Source organism: Lonchura striata, chromosome 4 (genome assembly GCF_046129695.1).
Source record: "Lonchura striata isolate bLonStr1 chromosome 4, bLonStr1.mat, whole genome shotgun sequence".
Classification (NCBI taxonomy): Eukaryota; Metazoa; Chordata; class Aves; order Passeriformes; family Estrildidae; genus Lonchura; species Lonchura striata.
In genome coordinates, this window is record NC_134606.1 from 35,924,757 (window position 1) to 35,931,055 (window position 6,299).

A 6,299-nucleotide genomic window follows, 5' to 3' on the forward strand; every position below is an offset into this window, starting at 1 on the left:
TTTCAGCAAGATACAATGAAAATATGCGATTATCTGTTATGAGAGCCATTTTCAGTTATAAGAAGATATATTATGACTACAGAAGGAAAAATCAAGTAAATAATCTCTAAAAAGCAGTAATCTTATCTTCTTCCTGCTAATTAAAAAAAAAAAAAAAAAAAAAAAAAGAAAAAGTAACAGAATTCCTTTACCTGGTCAACATGTGTTTGCATTTTCCAAGTAGACCCTAATATGTCTTTATAATCAAAACCAAAAAAATATCTCTCTCTAAATTTTGTACTACAGACATAGCAAGTCTATGAAAGGTCCTTTAATTGTTAGTCAGCAGTAATTTATACACTACAATCTTGCCACAGTTTACTATGATATTTTTATTTTGCATTTGATTTGACCTCACTATGCTGTTAATAGTCCATTATTCTATTTTAAATAGGTTTGTTATCACAGAGAAGTAGTGACATCCAGTTGTAAAGGGAGTGTGCCCCTCTTCAAGGTAATATTCTTGCAAGTGTTACTATAAATTTGGTATTTCTAATATATTTTTTTAGCTCTTTGCAATCAATTATACTTCAAGTATAATGCATGGTACAGTTAAGTACTTCTGAGACTGCATTATATTGCAATGTGGAAGAACTCACCCTCCTACACTTCCTTGCAACACCAATTATTTCTGCAAGAATGTTAGAACACCTCCCCCAGTTCTTTCTCAACCTCCTTTTCAGCTAAAATATTCAGAAAAACTTATTACTCTGTTTCCTCAAAAACATTTTTCATATTACCATGTAACAATGAAATGACAGAAAGGTGCCATTACATCAAACAAAAGATGTTTCCATGTCAGTTCAACAAAAGGCAAAATAACATTTCTCAGAAATTGGCTCAAGCACTTTATCATAAAATCAGGTACTTTTTTTTCTTTTCTCTTTTTCTCACAGACATTTACATCTTTCCCCATAACACGATTAATTATCAATCATTCTAAAACAGATCAGTTCTAGTTGAAATATCAAATCATTTCAGCACCAAGTCAGCATCAGTGCAATTTGATACAATTCTGCAGACCTCCTCCCATAGCACATGCAATCTGAACTTGCTTCAGAAAATTTAGGCATACACTTTGACAAACCAAGGAAACACATTCTTAGTTTTGCACTGAACTACTGAATTGGACAAGACATACATAGGCAGAGGTCTCTGCCTCGTTGCAGAAAAGCTGCTTCCAGCACAAGCAAGCCAGAGCAGTTACACATTTGTGCTGGCCAGCAGGGTTTGATTTGAGCAAGGGACAGCATAGCTCAATAAGCAGCACAAACAAGCCCTCCAACATGAGCTGTAGCATCACGAGACACAGGAATCAGTCTTTTGGGAGCTGCAGCTGTCCCACAGCAAGGCACAGATATCTGTGCATACCCACCTCTGCAATGTGTTTTATCACATACAGTGGAAAAACAGTATGTGCTCCAGTTCCTGTTATTTTAATCAGTATCTGTGGTGGTTTCTTTAGCATGCATTTTAAATTGAGAGGGCAGAATGGTTTGCCCGTCTTCTGCTTTTTCCTGGTCCTGTCAGACCTAGTTCTGTTCATCCTCCTGATGGTTCCAGATATTTGCTGTGTGAACCTATGCCCTCTGCTCTGGCATGCCATTTCTGTCTTGTGTCTCCAGAAATTTCCAGTCTCATTACCAAATGAATACACTTAGCAAAATTATCGTGTAGCCCAGCAGAATACTTTTTTTTTTTGTTTTAAAAGTGCATTTGAGTCAGTTTACAGCTGTAGTCAGGTGTATTAGATCAGGACACAGCAAAAGATTTGGCACTTTTACCTATTTCTTTTACTGTGTGGTCTGATTAGCCTGAAAGTAAAGTATTTGCCACTTAAAATGTTTTAGAACAATAAGCCAAAATGAGCTTTCATAACCTATAAAAATAAGCTTTGTTACTCATTCTTCAGTTTCTTTGGTTTTTGTTTTGTTTTGGGTTATTTTGCATTAAGGTAAATGCCTAATCCCATGAGGGACTGAGCAGGCCTGAATGTCATTAGTACAATAGGCATTAAAAATATTCAGGCTCTTATTCTGTCATTGGATATGGCCATTTTTGGACCAAAAAAAAAAAAAAAAAAAAAAAAAGGAACGGAAAAAAACAAGCCAAACAGCACCAAACCATCCCTGGTTATTTTACATTACTGTTGGACATTTTTAATTATTTTAGATAAAATAGGGGTGGGTTTTTGTTGGTTTTTTTTTTTTTTGGGTGGGTTTTGGTGTTTTTTGATCTTTTTCCTTTTTGCCCTGCAATGTTTATTCTAAAACCTCCATTTCCCTCTCCAGATTTCCCTAGACTTTTCCCAGGTTTTCTCAGACTCTGTTGAAAAATGCAAGGGGCTATATTTTTCATCAGAGCACACTTTGCAGAACGAGATACTCATTTACAGAATAAAGCTAGTCACTACTCTCTTGTTTATAAAGCTAAAAAAATAAGCATCTGCTCATTTGTAAGTATCATAAAAAACCCAAGCTATCATGACACATGACATATCACGTTCCTTGCTTATTCTGTTTGTGGACTATTTACGCTTCTGTCAGACAAGTTTGTCTCCAACATGTGCTTTCTATATTGCCTACTGGTGTAAAAAATAATTATAATGTTTATTAAATTAAAATAATGAGGTTTATATGAACTTTCAATAATGCAGACAGGCAGACTATAACTGTAAACCACATGCTATACACTTTGGACTTTTACGGCTTTTAATTTATCAAAGGAAATAATTAGCACACTTTGTGGCAGCCAGTGATGGAATTTATTCATTTGGAAGCCATGGGTTTCCTGTCATTAAAACTACATCATGTCCTTCCTTTTCTATTAAACTTCAACTGAGGGCAGTAAGAAGTCACTAAAAGGAAATGAAGAGTTTTTTTGGCAACATTCACATGCAATGATTTAATACTGCTAAAAGATAGCAAGCCATAATCTATGCCAATAAGGGATAAGGGCTCCAATTACCACATTATTTCCTTTATTTGCTGCTTTGTTTGTGGCTCAATTAACTGTGATTTGCAAAGTCACTTCAATAAATTTATTTTCTCTTCATTGACTTACTGCATTTTTCATTCCTAATTGCAAGTGCTTTTTTTTGTAGCAAATAAAATTATTTAGATCTTTAAAAATACACATAGATTTATATGTAATAAGATATTAGTTTTTTTTCCTTTCATAGTAATCAATCACATCTCATTAACTAAAAATTCATTTTGCTAATATTACTGCTTTTATTTTTCTTTAATTTTTTTTTCAAATATAACTAGCAAAATATGTGGGCTTTTTTCAACTAGAAAAAGAAACAAAAGCACCAATAAATGTTTCCCTCCTCATTCTCACCTACACACACAAAATACCCTCTGCCTTATACACACAGATATAAATGGCTCCTGAAGACCTAAATTTGCACCACAGAAGCAGCTCAGCCCAAAGTGAAGCTGACTGAAGGACACACATACTTTTTCTTCAAAGGGAGTCTAAAATCAAATTAGCATAGAGACAGACTTACCCTCTCTTTTACAGGAGTGGGTGGTCCTCCCAGGTCATGACCAAGGTACACCAGCACCAGCAGCATGCTGCAACTACAGGAATTTTATTGAATGATGCCAGGAAATGGTAAGGAATGGGTGATACACAGTACTGTAAGGTTTCTGGGGTTTAAAACATAGATATGAGTTTAAAAGAATTCAAAATATGTAAAACAGACAGACCTAGTCCTCAACAAATGATGATGAAAAAAAATCTTCAACTGCTTCACAGATTTATAATTTCTAGTGCTTTATGTTTGCTGTAGTCAATTCAGAAAAATTTCAGCACAACTTACAGTTTCAATCTTCCAGATGCATATTTGATTCCTATATCTAGGATCTACCAGACAGCTTAACTGAGACAGACATTAGATATGCAGAATATTTATTATCAGCACCTATAAAATTGGGGAAGAGGAAGTCTTTAAAGCAATGTGCCAACAATTGTAAAAAGGGCCTTTGCTGCAGGTTGATGGGAAATTGTTTAAATTCAAAAATTTTTCCTTATATCCCCTAAAGTTGGGCATTGATGTTGCTGATGAGTTTTCAAATTAAGATGTAAGATCAGAGCTAGCTAAGATTGTCATATTGTCTCCTCTAATTTGGAAAAGTAGAAGTAAGCTAGAGAGAACCCCATAAAAGAGACTTTATGACTCTCTTCAAGGCTGACATAGAAGCCAATGCTCCAATCCTTTCTCCCAGCCTCTTGCAATTACATTTCCGCAGGAAGAAAGAAAAGGAATTAGAAACAGGATAATGTAGCTTTAAATCATTTCTCCTAGCCTTTGCCTTCTAGTGAGCTTTTTTAACATGCTCCTCATATTGTTTAGTGTGACATAACAAAAAGCACAACTTGTTTGACCCTTTGTCAATAAAAAATCATTTTGTTCTGACATCCTATAAAAATCTGTGCATGAGCCTACTAAGCTGCAGTGTGTCCTCTAATTGACAAGGAGCAAGCACTGTAAACACATACAGTAAAAATCCCTTACAGACACATTTAAAGCAGCTCTGACAAAATAATATGTATCATTAATACACCATGCTAACAGACAAGCATGTGCCACTGTGGAAAACAGTGATGTTTACAAATCTAAGAACTAGTTCATCATCAGACTCCAAAGTTTCCGAGTCACCAGGGGTATCTTGATTGGATTGTGTCACTTGTATACATGGGCAGGTATGACATTGCCCAAAACCTCATTGTCACTGCAATCCAAACCTGAGTGCATCAGCATGGGCAGATCAGTATCCTAAGGAAGAGCAGTGTGTTCATACAGTTGACCTGACAAGCACTAAAAACAGGCTGAAAGGTTTAGCTTGCTTATTCCTCCCCACCACTACCTTTGAAACAGTGAAATCCAGATATAACCTTGCTAAAGATCACAGTAATTGTTAGCAAATACTGTAGCACTGTATATGTGAAGAGCAATTTTATTCTGAACAAGAAACGTGTAGAAAACTTTGTCTATGTTTACTGAAAAGACAACTCCTGAATAAGGATGCTGTATAATATTTTCAGCAATAGTACTTGTGTTCTATTTGTAATGTTTACAATAACATTACAGAATCCTAATGTATGCAGCAAGACATTAAAATTTTCCTGAATTGAATATATACATAAATTCCAACCAAAATCCTCTTTTTTTCCAGAATTAGGATTCTTCAGCAATCTTTTTTGAACACAATTCTACTTTACAACCATTTTTCAAACAATTTTTACTCTATTATCACATGCTTTAACACTACTTAAGTTTTCTTAATGGTCATGTTCTATTACTATGTAAGACCAGTAAAGTGGCAAAACTAGGAAAAACACCTAAAATAATTTTGGATGTCCAGTGTGAGATATCTAGGACCATTTTCAGACTGCATAGCATTAAAGCTATTTAGGGAAATTAAACAGTGGAAAATTTCAACTTTAAAAATAAACAAATTCTCAAATATTTTGGCTCACAATTAAAATACTTCAGTAATGAAATACTACCGTAATACCTCAGGCAGCTGTAGTCCATAATCTTGCTGTTCCCATCTTCCTCTGTAGCACAGGCTTTCTGAGAAAGGCAAGAGAAGAGGTTTATTATACAGCCCCTAGTTGTAGTGTGGAAGAGCACACAGCCTTGTGGGAGACTTTACCCCATGAAAATGGAAAGAAAAGGGGGAAATAATTGAAACACATTGAGGAACAAGGAGGGGAAAACTGAAAAATAATAAAATGTTCCTTAAAGATATTGTGGATGGCTATCTAAACTGAAATTGGTTCTCAGGTGTTTGATTTTAGGAAATACATAAACAGCTACTGCACATAAGATTAATTTAGCTGACATTTTCCCCTTTTCCTAACATAGCAAAAGTAACATTCCCTGAAGCTTGTACCTTCAAGGACAAACTCCCATCAGCTTCAGGAATGTGTGGGCACTTACCACTTCAGCAATGACAATCTCAGAGACTCAAGCCAGGTGTCTTGAAAAGAAGATCCTATGGTGGAAGCTGGGATGAGGCAGAATACGGAGCCACTGCCTCACCCCAGAGCTCCTTCAGAGCTTTCTTCCGTGGTTGCACTGCTTCCCACGCTGCCTGTCTTCAGTTAACGCCTCCATCCCCAAACATCTGTCTCTTAAGGAGTGAAAAGAGCATTTTCTGCTCCCTTTTTGACTCAAGACTCAAAAGAAATATCAGGCTTCTTAGCACATAGATGAATGAGAGGACATAGGAATAGGGTGCTCTCTT

The 6,299-nt window shown here is 35.7% G+C and overlaps 1 long non-coding RNA gene across 1 annotated transcript; it reads right to left on the reverse strand.

The window, feature by feature from the left end:
• Window positions 1–3,555: 3,555 nt before the first annotated feature.
• LOC110485070 (uncharacterized) lies at window positions 3,556–6,088 on the reverse strand. The gene is made up of 3 exons (XR_002467859.2): window positions 5,993–6,088; window positions 5,565–5,623; window positions 3,556–3,623 (listed from the first exon to the last, which is right to left on the reverse strand). It is a non-coding gene; the product is annotated as an uncharacterized LOC110485070 (long non-coding RNA).
• Window positions 6,089–6,299: the final 211 nt, after the last annotated feature.